A 12,734-nucleotide genomic window follows, 5' to 3' on the forward strand; every position below is an offset into this window, starting at 1 on the left:
ATGCATACAAGGGATCGCTACAAGTACCACCGTCCAAATCTACCAGACACAGCACGCTAAGAGATTGGGCGTTCTCTACAGCCATTCCATCGCTATGGAACTCCATCCCCCCAAATCTCAGACTGGAACCATGCATCTCAACCTTCAAAAAAAGACTAAAGCCATACAAGCATTCCCGGACTCCAATTGATCTAACACCTCCACGTCACCCTTTATCACCATCTACACCATGGTTAAATACCTCTACTATCGTTTACCTTGTTTGAATTAATAACCTGTCCTTTCTCTTCCTTCTCCGCCAAGTTCTAATCACCCTGTTATATGTAACTGCCTTTTCCGCACCATTGTTTTAGTTTATGTTTACTATGCACCCCTGTTTTATGTGAACCAGCATGATGTGACTGCGGTCTCGAATGCCGGTATATAAAAATCCTAAATAAATAAATAAATAAATAAGATATATGCTGCTTTAATTCTGCGAGGCACAAAGCCCAGGTTTAAGTGTCCATGAGCTCCGATGTCATATTCCTCCAGAGACACTGTTTTATGGGTCAGGTAGAGAACGGTGCAGGTGGGGCATCGTTGCACGGTATCAGTGAATGCTGTAGGCTGAGGTGGAGATGCGGCTCCTGGGTTATGGGACGCTGTGTTTTATAGGTCAAGTAGAGAGCAGTGTGGGAGGGACATATTTGCACAGGACTAGTGAATGCTGCAGGCTGAGGTGAGGTGGAGATGCGGCTCCTGGGTTATGGGGGCAGCTTTCTCTCCTTCACTCTTCAGTTTCCACTTCTCAGAGAGCGCGAGGGAAGGCAGAGAGTTCGGATCTAGTGCGCTGCTCTTTTCCCGTGCACTGTTTAGCTCGCGCATTTTTCAGGCCTATTCTGTACTGTTAACCCGCGTTTGGACGCGCATTTTCCAAACGTGGGTTAATAGTGCACTCCGCCGAAGCGCACCGTATTGTATCGGCCTCTAAAGGCGCTCATAACATGCAAATGCATGTTGATGAGCCTATTCGTTAGGACCCGCAATACAGAAAGTAAAATGTGCGGCCAAGCTGCACATTTTACTCTCAGAAATTAACGCCTACCAAAGGCTGGCGTTAATTTCAGAGAGCACCGGGCAAATGTACAGAAAGGCAGAAAACACTGCTTTTCTGAAAACCCTCCGCCTTAATATCATAGCGATATTAAGTCGAAGGCCCCAAAAATTAAAAAAAAAAAAATCTGCTTGCGGGCTGGAAAACGGACGCTCAACTTTGCCGGCGTCCATTTTCCGAATCCGAGGCTGTCAGCGGGTTTGACAACCGAGGCCGGTAAAATTAAGCGTCGGATATCAGACCCGCTGACAGCCGCCGCTTCCGCCAATAAGGAGGCCCGAATTTAAATAAAGAATCGCGCGCCCAGGACAGGTGCCTGGGCGCGCGTCGGGAGAGCCGGCGCTCGCGCGGACTTTACTGAATGGGCCCCTTCCTGATTATACTTCGCGCGCCCTCCCAACGCGGCCCGGACAGGAACGTGCGCATGCGTTCGGCGTTCGGCTCGTGCCGGTGGCGGTGATTGCGTGTTTCCGACGGGCGCATGCGCATTTCCGACCCGGAAGCGCGTGCGCTGTGCGGGAAGGAGGGACCGACGTGTCCGAGGAAGGCCGGAGGGGCGAGTGAGTGAGAGAGAGAAGGAAGAGGTACTGGCGGGAGTGGGTGGGGGAGGGGATACAGGGCTTGTTTGGGCAGGACAGGATTTCTATAAAAGCATTTCTAGGTAAAGCCTGCACGTACACACGTGCATGCGTTGTAAATGCTTTCTAATGATTACCTGTGTGTGTGTATATACATATATATGTATTTATTTTCAATATATTCTAAACACGTTTGTCAGCCGATATGCTAATTGTCATGCAGCAGATTTTGCTGATTCCGTCGTCATAAATGTGCAAGGTATGTGCAGCATCAGGCAGTTATTAAAGACCTGCCCGTTCCTTACACATTTCGGATGCAGATACCGATCCGAGGGATCCATCCAGTCTGCCTAGCAAGAGGTTTAGGGTGCTAACAGCCGCTCTGTGCAGCTTATCACATTCATAGTTCAGTCACCCTAAAAAGATGTTAATAGTATTAAAATATTAAAGGTACATTTTTAATTTGCTCAGTTACTATTTGGAGTGGTAAAAAAGTACTGATTCTGGGGTATTCAGGCTCTGTTAGGAAACTTAACTGTTAGTTGCCAGCCTAAAATTCAACCCCTGGTGCTGCCCTGGGCCAAGAGGACTAGTGCTTCTGGTTTAGAAGACCCCTGTATGGAGGAGGAATGTGTCCCACTGCTGCCTGACTGCATAAAAGAGCTCCATAAGAACTCCCATGCAGAGTCAGACCAAGGTTCTTTGAACCCAGAATGCTCCAGCAGTGGCCACTGCAAAAGATCAAATGGTCCATCCAGTCTGCCCAGCAAGCTTCTTTTGGTAATATTTGCCGTGTGGTGCAGCTTAGCCCATGTTTCTCTTAAGGGTAGCAACTGCAGTTCCATGAAGTTATTCAGTAAGTCTTACTGAAAATTCAGACGTGCTGACATGTTTTGCTTATGGACTTGGCCTTAGAAGCAGTCTTGTGCTTTTTCCCTTATGTCTGCATATCACTACCTCAGACCGTACAAGTCAGGGCCTGTGTCAGTTGTCTGAATCCAATTCTTCTTCCACCCCACCACTGTCAAAGTGGAGAGTGATGTAGTTGCATAAAAAACATCAAGGCTTATTGGTTAAGGGTAGTAATTGCTGCCCCGTGTTGATAAGCAGGTTACCCCCATGCTTATCAGAACTCCAGTCCAAAAGCTGGGACCCTCATTAATTGTTATCTGAATCCAACTACCCTTTCCCCTGCAGTTGAAGCAAAGAGCAATGTTGCAGTTACATCAAAAGTATCAAGGCTTATTGTGAAGGGTGGTAATCGCTGCACTAGCAACTTTCTGCCCCATGCACCCTTTTCTTTATTTCAGTCCTCTAGCCTTTAGGGATTTTTGTTGCTCCTAGGGATAATAATAGCTTTCCTTAGTCTACCTGGCTAATAATGTGTAAGAACATAAGAAAATGCCATATTGGGTCAGACCAAGGGTCCATCAAGCCCAGCATCCTGTTTCCAACAGTGGCCAATCCAGGCCACAAGAACCTGGCAAGTACCCAAAATCTAAGTCTATTCCATGTTACCATTGCTAATGGCAGTGGCTATTCTCTAAGGGGTAGATTTTCAAACGAGCGCGAACAGCCTACTTTTGTTTGCGCTCCAGGCGCAAACAAAAGTACGCTGGATTTTAGTAGATACGCGCATAGTCGCGCGTATCGGCTAAAATCCTGGATCGGCGCGCGCAAGGCTATCGATTTCGTATAGCCTGCGCGCGCCGAGCCGCGCAGCCTACCCCCGTTCCCTCCTAGGCCGCTCCGAAATCGGAGCGGCCTAGAAGGGAACTTTCCTTTGCCCTCCCCTCACCTTCCCCTCCCTTCCCCTACCTAACCCACCCGCCCGGCCCTGTCTAAACCCCGATCCTACCTTTGTCGGGGGATTTACGCCTCCCAGAGGGAGGCGTAAATCCCCGCGCGCGAGCGGGACCCCTGCGCGCCGGGCCGCGACCTGGGGGCGGGTACGGAGGGCGAGGCCACGCCCCCGGACCGCCCCGGGGCGTAGCCACGCCCCCGTACCCGCCCCCAAAACGCTGCCGGCACGCCCCCGAAACGCCGCGCAATCCGGCCCCGCCCCCCCGACACGCCTCCCGACACGCCCACTCCGAAAACCCCGGGACTTACGCGAGTCCCGGGGTTGTGCGCGCGCCGGTGAGCCTATGTAAAATAGGCTCACCGGCGCGCAGGGCCCTGCTCGCGTAAATCCGCCCGGTTTTGGGCGGATTTAGGCGAGCAGGGCTCTGAAAATCTACCCCACAGTGAACTTAATAGCAGGTAATGGACTTCTCCTCCAAGAACTTATCCAATCCTTTTTTAAACACAGCTACACTAACTGCACTGACCACATCCTCTGGCAACAAATTCCAGAGTTTAATTGTGCGTTGAGTAAAAAAGAACTTTCTCCGATTAGTTTTAAATGTGCCCCATGCTAACTTCATGGAGGGCCCCCTAGTCTTTCTACTATCTGAAAGAGTAAATAACCGATTCACATCTACCCGTTCTAGACCTCTCATGATTTTAAACACCTCTATCATATCCCCCCTCAGCCGTCTCTTCTCCAAGCTGAAAAGTCCTAACCTCTTTAGTCTTTCCTCATAGGGGAGCTGTTCCATTCCCCTTATCATTTTGGTTGCCCTTCTCTGTACCTTCTCCATCGCAACTATATCTTTTTTGAGATGCGGCGACCAGAATTGTCCACAGTATTCATGGTGTGGTCTCACCATGGAGCGATACAGAGGCATTATGACATTTTCTGTTTTATTCACCATTCCCTTTCTAATAATTCCCAACATTCTGTTTGCTTTTTTGACCGCCGCAGCACACTGCACCGACGATTTCAATGTGTTATCCACTATGACACCTAGATCTCTTTCTTGGGTTGTAGCATGGGCGACCAGTACCGGATGGTGTTAAGGCTCATTCCATCAGGTCACAGGCGTCGTCGTGGGCTGAAAGCCAATGTGTGTCGCCTCAAGAGATTTGCAGGGTGGCTACTTGGAAGTCCCTGCACATGTTTGCTAAGCATTACTGTTTGGATGTCCGGGCTCCGGATATGAATTTGTTTGGCAGCAGTGTGCTTCGAGCGGTACTCTCCGGATCCCACCCCGTTTAAGGCAGCTTGGGTACATCTCAGCAGTCTGGACTGATCCTGGTACGTACAGAGAAAGGAAAATTGGTTCTTACCTGCTAATTTTTGTTCCTGTAGTACCAAGAATCAGTCCAGCCGCCCGCTCAGGGGATGCTAGACGGGAGAGTCCACTCAGCTGATTGTTTATTCTCTTTGCAGAACCTTTTTTCTCTCCACAGGGTTGCACACCTATGTTACCACATGGTTATTTTTTCACTAGTTATGCTGTTTACGAGGTTACTCTTGTTGATCTTGTCATTGGTTGCTAAATTTACTTCATTCTGCTTTGATATTGATTATACTGAAGGATCGCAGGTGGCACACCATGTTATATATGGGTGCTTTTCAGCTTTTCTCTGACTCCATCTGCTGGAGGGGAGGCAAAACCCAGCAGTCTGGACTGATCCTTGGTACTACAGGAACGAAAATTAGCAGCTAAGACCCAATTTTCCTATTTAGCTTTGTGGGCTCAGGAGAAAAAGATCCCAACTGTATTCTTGTCTGTGGATGCTGAAAAAGCATTCGACTTGGTACTTTGGCCCTTTCTTTTCCGAATAATGGAAAAAATGAATCTCGGCCTTCAATTCATTTCCTGGCTCAAACAACTATATTTTAATCCAACTGCAAGAATAAAGGTGTACGGCCTGTACTCAGATCCTTTACCAGTTCAACGAGGGACGAGGCAGGGTTGCCCATGTTCCCCTTTATTATTTGCCTTGTTTATAGAGCCGCTGGCGTTGTACGAAAATCAGCTGAAATAGTGGGGATCAGAATAGGAGAAATGGAGCATAAAATCTCCCTCTTTGCAGACTATTTACTTTGTCGAACCTCAAAACATCCTTGCATGCTGTCGTTGCAGAGTTAGAAGCTTTTACCCAGGTGTCTGGATTTAAATTAAATTTTGATAAATCCGAAGTATTTAATATAACAGTCCGTGAAGATCCGCTGCCTAAGTTAAAAACTACCTTTCCTTTTAAATGGGCTAAAAACAAAATTAAATATTTGGGAATATGGATTAGTAATAGTTATGCTGAGCTGCTTGATCTTAATTTATAAACCTCTCTGGCATACAATTAGTTGAGATCTTAATATTTGGGGCCCTTATAATCTGTATTGGTTGGGTAAAGAAGAATGTACTCCCAAGGTTTAATTATTTTTTTCAATCTATCCCCATTCAAATACCTGCTTCGATGCTTAAGTGTTGGCAGCGCAAAATATTTGCCTTTATTTGGAAATATAAACCCCCCCAGGATAGCGAGATCAGTGTTGTATCAACATAAACCTCAAGAGGGTTAGGAGTGCCTAAGCTTAAATGGTATTTTGTGGCCGTGCAGCTGCGCGCCTTGATGGATTGGCATAAAGTTAGTGAGATTAAAAGCTGGGTCCAAATAGAACAGATACTAGTGGGACATATGCTCTAATGAGCGATGGTTTGGCAGCCACGGAACTCCTGGAGACCATTAGGGAATGTTCCTCCAACTACTGAACACACTCTATTGCTATGGAAAAGATTGGGGGGTACATTTTTTAGGTAATTGCTGGTATTTTTGTATTTTGGCAGTCAATCACAATATTAGATTTCCTTTGGGGCTCTCTCAGCACTTATCAAGATCTTGGAGTGTTAAGGAAATAACAAAATTAGAAAATATATGGGGGGGGGGGGGGGGGTCACGTGATGTGGTGAACTCTGCAAGGCGCACGCTGACCGAGCTCCAGCCGTTTCATCTTTTTACAAGAGTTGGGCGATCGTTTCTGAGTTTTTCAAAGACGGAATTTATTGTAAGACTGTGCCCACGACCAACATCTGGTGGTCCTTAGCGTGAAATGGACTCATGGTGACCGAAATACAACAGAAAGAGAAGGAGAATGCAAAGCAACCCGATTCCAAGATGGCGCCAGTATCCCCGGACTTATCTGAAAATCGAACGGAAGAATCGCTTGAGGAGAGAATTTCCCAGGCGGTAGTACTGGTACTTGACATGAGGCTACACCAAATAGCTGAGCAATAGCAGAAGTTCGTTCCTCTCTGGTGGACATGGAGAACCGCGTGGAAAGAGTAGAGGGACGCACCACCCTTCTTGAAGACGACATCGGGGCGTTGGCGCGCCGTGTCAACGATTTGGAAAAGATCACCAAACAGCAAGGAGATAAACAGACGAGCTCGACTCAACAATCTTCGCTTTGTTGGATTCCCAGAATCTATTGTTGAAGCGGACATTATTAACACCCTTGAAACCTGGCTGTCGGCCCAAATCCCGGCGTTGCGGGCTTCGCCTGATGGAACGCGCACACAGGCTGGGCCCGAGAGCATCGGAAGGTGGGATGACAAGACCGCGAGTTATAATCGCCCACTTTTTGAATTATGTCCACAAAATGCTCATTTTACAGCATTATCGCAAGGAACGAGATCTAAAATATGGGAACCAAAAAATATTAATTTTTCAAGATTTCTCCACCCATATCGCAGGGCTGCGGAAGGCTTACACCCCCATTTGTTCTGAGTTGGTGGCCAAGAAAGTATGCTTTTCGCTAATGTACCCAGCAAAACTGAAGATATGGCATCAAGGGGCAGAGTAAACCTTCGAAGATGTTTCGGCAGCCCAGGAATTTGTGAGCAAGGTTCCACAAACAATGACATCTGCAAATGGCCGAGTTCTCTCGGTCTTGGTCACATGTGGGGTTTTTTTTTTTTTTTGCTTCTTCTTTGTATTACTTATCTTGGTTTCACGTAGTGGACTGTTCACTGGCAAATTTTTCTTCTCTCGCAGACGGGTCAAACACTGACCAGCTGGGGTGCACTGCAGTGCTTTAATATCGGGCCCCCCCCATAAGAGTTACACTACGGATAGAGGGAATGTTGCCCGTGTGGATCACTGATGATGGTGAATTATGTAGGTGTATCTATGCCTACCTAATCTTTATGCTTTCCTTTTTTTACTACATAAGAACATAAGAAAATGCCATACTGGGTCAGACCAAGGGTCCATCAAGCCCAGCATCCTGTTTCCAACAGTGGCCAATCCAGGCCATAAGAACCTGGCAAGTACCCAAAAACTAAGTCTATTCCATGTAACCATTGCTAATGGCAGTGGCTATTCTCTAAGTGAACTTAATAGCAGGTAATGGACTTCTCCTCCAAGAACTTATCCAATCCTTTTTTAAACACAGCTATACTAACTGCACGAACCACATTCTCTGGCAACAAATTCCAGAGTTTAATTGTGCGTTGAGTAAAAAAGAACTTTCTCCGATTAGTTTTAAATGTGCCCCATGCTAACTTCATGGAGTGCCCCCTAGTCTTTCTACTATCCGAAAGAGTAAATAACAGATTCACATCTACCCGTTCTAGATCTCTCATGATTTTAAACACCTCTATCATATCCCCCCCTCAGTCGTCTCTTCTCCAAGCTGAAAAGTCCTAACCTCTTTAGTCTTTCCTCATAGGGGAGTTGTTCCATTCCCCTTATCATTTTGGTAGCCCTTCTCTGTACCTTCTCCATCGTGGATATTTTTTTATAACTTCGCTTATAGACATGAGCTGATTGTAGAAACATCCAGCTAAATCAACGTTTTCGTGATGAGACGGCTGAACACGTCATCCTGGATGACTTCCAGTCCCAACTCTGGGACGTTTGATCTTCTAGGGAGGGTATATATGATAACTCTCTGGTTTGGGGGGTGGGAGAATAGGAGGGGAGGGCAGTAAGGGAAGAGTTTGAGGGATGCATTGTCGACTGTGGGATGATTGTGATATGCATGTACTTTTAAATTGTGACTATATACCTAGGCATGCTTTGAATACTTGTAACTTCTTTCAGTTTCTGGGCCATATCCAACCCTTTTTCTGGGGCCATTTTGGAAATTCCCTGCATTCCAATCCCATACGAGCAAGGACCCATGGCTGGGAAAGTAATCACATGGAATGTGGCGGGCCTAGGTACTCCCATTAAAAGAGAGAAAGTGGAGAGTGGAGACCTGTGAACACCTTCCTACCTGTTCTTGCAGCTGTTCTGAGTCCGGGGGTGAGTTTTGCTACCTGCCCCGATGGAGAACTCCGGCCGCCGGGGAGAGTGACCTCAGAGGGCGGACCCGAGGCGGAACCCGGAAGTGGCCTATAAGAACTATGAGCCCGAACCTCAAAATTGAGAGTGGAGACCTGTGAACACCTTCCTACCCGTTCTTGCAGCTGTTCTGAGTCCGGGGGTGAGTTTTGCTACCTGCCTCGACGGAGAACTCCGGCTGCCGGGGAGAGTGACGTCAGAGGGCAGACCCGAGGCGGAACCCGGAAGTGGCCTATAATAACTGGAAGCCCACGGCGCGCTGTTTAAGCCGCGCGCGTATAAGGGGCGCGCGACTTAAGAGGCTTTGCCGGGAATCGCCTTAATCGCCTGGACATTAAGTAAGATTTTTCTTTCTTAAATGACTGGATCTCCCCTAATATAAATTTCTTGATATGTTTGATGTTTATTTATCTCCAATATCATCTTCTTGATTAGTGTTTTGTAAACATAGAAAGCTTAAAGTGGGATATTCTTGAAAATAGGTAATTGTTTTGATTTTCAATAAACTTTTTTTCCAGGCCAATATGCCTCCTAAGAGAAAGGGAAAGGTGAGAATTTTTCCATCTCTCCCTATGCCCTCACCTATTCAACAAGAAATAACCCACTTTTTAGCTTCTCCTGTTCTAAAGGTTAGAGGTAACAATGAATCTGATGTGCTAGTTAGTCAGGGAGAACAACTTAGCCTAACAGAAGAGGCCTCTTTAAGTCCTAACTTAGGACTTCCACCAGCACAGAGAGCAAGCGAGGAGTGTTTAGAGGATCTTTCCACTAGTGACATCAAATATGACCCAGATGCGGGGAATAATTCAACCCGCAAATCAGGGTCAGGAGGGGAAGATTCTCTGAACACTAGTATGCTGCCCTTAGAAGGAAAAGAGGAGAGGTTGGGAGCTATTTGTTCTAAGGAGGAAGAGAATCTCTATTCCAACTAAAACACTTGCTCGACCGGCGGTGGTGACATTAGACACGCTATGGGAAATGATGGCGGGTAGGCTGACAAATATAAAAGGTTTAGAAGGGAAAGTGGATACTCTAAGTGCTGGAAATCAAAGAGATTATTTACATACACAGAAACAGATTAAAGAATCGGTTGAAAGAATCAATAATTTAGAAGAAAATCAGAGGAAGATTCAGGAATTTAATACACTGGTGGTTAAGGATAGAGAGATTTTAACAAGGCGAATGGAGTCATTGGAGAACAACTCCAAGCGCTGCAATTTAAGGTTTTTGAACTTCCCCAGGATTGTAGGGGAAGTTCCATTGATTACGGTTAAAAAAATTTCTTGTGGAAGTGCTTGGATATGCTCTCAAAGACTCTCCAGTAGTACAAAGTTGTTATTTCCTACCTAAACCAAGACAAGCAGATAATAGAACAGAAATGTTTCAAGGGAATCTAACAAACATTTTAGAAGATTCTTCAGCACAAATAACAGAATGGGGGACCTTGTTAGTTAGAATTAATTTCTTCAATTGAAGAAATTAATTCTATCATGAAAAAATATTTCAATAAATACCCTGTTAAATTCTTAGAAACTGCTGTTAAGATTTACCCTGACCTAGCCTATTCTACACAAATTAGACGTAAAGCATTTTTGACATTTCATCAAGAAGTTATTTCAAAGGGATTTTCATTTACTTTACGGTTCCCATGTAAATGTATGGTAAAAAAACAAGAGGATCTATATATCTTCTTTATACCTGATCAATTAAAAAATTTTCTGGCACAGGAACAACTACCAACCTCATCCCCAGTGTCTAATTAAAACAATGGGAAAATAGACAGGTTCTATGTTATACTGAGAGAGAGTATTTCTAATATAAACTCCCCATATGATTTTATACACTAAACAAGAACTCTCCACATTTGATTGATAATTTGAATGGATTGGATAATTTGATAAATTTATAAAAAAAATTGTAAAGTGGTACTATTACATGTTATCTATCCATGACTTTTCCTATATGCAAATGTTGATATTGTTTGTATTATTTTGAAAAATGATAAATAAAGAATTAAAAAAAAATAAAAAGAGAGAAAGTTTTGTCTAGGTTAAATAAGTTAAGTGCCAAACTTATCTTTCTCTCAAGCTGAGGCTCGCAAACTTACGAAAAAAGGGTTTGAACAAGTGTTTTCAGCAGCAGGCACTACTAAAAGCTGCGGGGTGGCGATTCTGGTTCACAGGACCTTTGATTTCAAATTGCAAAAGCAAATAATAGACCCGAAAGGTCCTTATATCATAGCAGCTGAGAATCTTATGGGTCTTGACCTGACGCTCGTGTCTGTCTATGCCCCAAATCAATATGACCACTCTTTTTTCGCTGAATTGATATCCCAGATCTCAGTATACACCGATCGTCCAATTATTCTAGGGGGTGACCTCAATTGCATCGTAGATCCCGCACTGGATAGGCAACCTGGGAAAAAGGGGCATCCTATGAGCGACAATAAAGGTCCTCCATTCTTGTGTGCACAGTTGAGGTTGCTGGATCTCTGGCGGGTCCTGAATCCTGGGGATCATGATTTTACACACCTGGCTCAGGCACATGCGACATGGTCACGAATTGACTACCTTTTAATTTCTGAGTCTCTTCTTTCGCAGTTTTCTAAAGCCACGATTGCGGAACTAATAATTTCCGACCATTGCCCTGTGACTGCCCAATTAGAAATTGTCATCTTCCGGGGAACTCAATGGCGGCTACCTGGGTTTTTATTTTCATATCCGAGATTCCCACAGTATTTACGAGATAAATGGGCAGAGTTTGCTGGGAAGAATGGCCAACATAGCCAGCAGCCAATTCTATTTTGGGAAACTGCCAAGGCAGTTATGAGTGGTCATATAATCAGCTATGTATGCCATCAGAAGAAAAAAATGAATAATGACCTAATACAATTAACCAAAGCTCTGAAAGAATTGAAGAAGTTGCTTACGGGACATCCCTTCGACCCTAACTTAGAGAAATTTAGGGCAACTCAAATGGCCTTAAACAATCTCTTACGTGGTAGGGCTGACCGCTCGTTGCAACACTATAAGTTCCGTATGTTTCATCAAGCGAATAAGGCTGGGAAAGTGTTGGCCAATCTTCTCAAAAACCAAGAACCTAGTAAATTTATATCTGTGATTAGAAACTCTTGGGGGGAGGTCCAAACAGGTTCCTTAGATATTGCCAATATTTTCTCGAAATATTATAAAGAACTTTATTCTTCAGAAGAAGCTAGCTCTGATTGCATAACCTGTTTCTTAGACCAGGTTTTCTGCCCTGAAATAACAGAAGATCAGCGCCTTATGCTGAATAGCGAAATAAAGGTGGAAGAAGTGACGGAAGCGATACAATCTCTGCTGGCACACAAAGCACCTGGGCCCCAATGGCTTTGATTCCCTATTTTAAAAATCTCTAAATCAAGAAATCCCGGAGACCTTATGTAAGGTTTATGTAGCAATGAAGGAAGTGGGATATATGCTGGAAACAATGAGGTCCGCGACCATTGTAGTTCTCCCCAAACCTGGCAGGGACCCTCTTCTCACAGGTTCCTATAGACCTATATCTTTATTAAATCTAGATATAAAAATGTATGCAAAAATTCTCGCCAACCGGCTCAAAACTGTTATGCCTCACATTATAGAGAAAGATCAAGTGGGTTTTATCAAGGGCCGCAGGGCTACTGTAAATATACATAGGGTGCTTTGCGCCCTGGAATGCTGTGCCACCCGGAAATTGAAAGATCCCCTATTGGTTGCCTGTGATGCTGAAAAAGCATTTGACAGGGTGGCATGGAATTTTTTGAAACAAGAACTTTGGAAATTTGGTATTAGGGGCGAGTTTTTTGATTACATTACTTTATTATATACTAATCCCACCGCCAGGATTCTGGTAAATGACACTCT

The 12,734-nt window shown here is 45.0% G+C and overlaps 1 protein-coding gene across 1 annotated transcript in view; it reads left to right on the forward strand.

The window, feature by feature from the left end:
- The first annotated feature begins 1,534 nt into the window (after positions 1–1,534).
- The window catches only part of LOC115086658 (cullin-9-like), a 582,584-nt gene continuing 571,384 nt past the window's right edge, over positions 1,535–12,734 (forward strand). The window contains exon 1 of the mRNA XM_029592817.1: positions 1,535–1,680. The gene's annotated coding sequence lies outside the window, so the exon portion shown is untranslated. The remainder of the gene's footprint in view (positions 1,681–12,734) is intronic.

Source organism: Rhinatrema bivittatum, chromosome 3 (assembly GCF_901001135.1).
Source record: "Rhinatrema bivittatum chromosome 3, aRhiBiv1.1, whole genome shotgun sequence".
Classification (NCBI taxonomy): Eukaryota; Metazoa; Chordata; class Amphibia; order Gymnophiona; family Rhinatrematidae; genus Rhinatrema; species Rhinatrema bivittatum.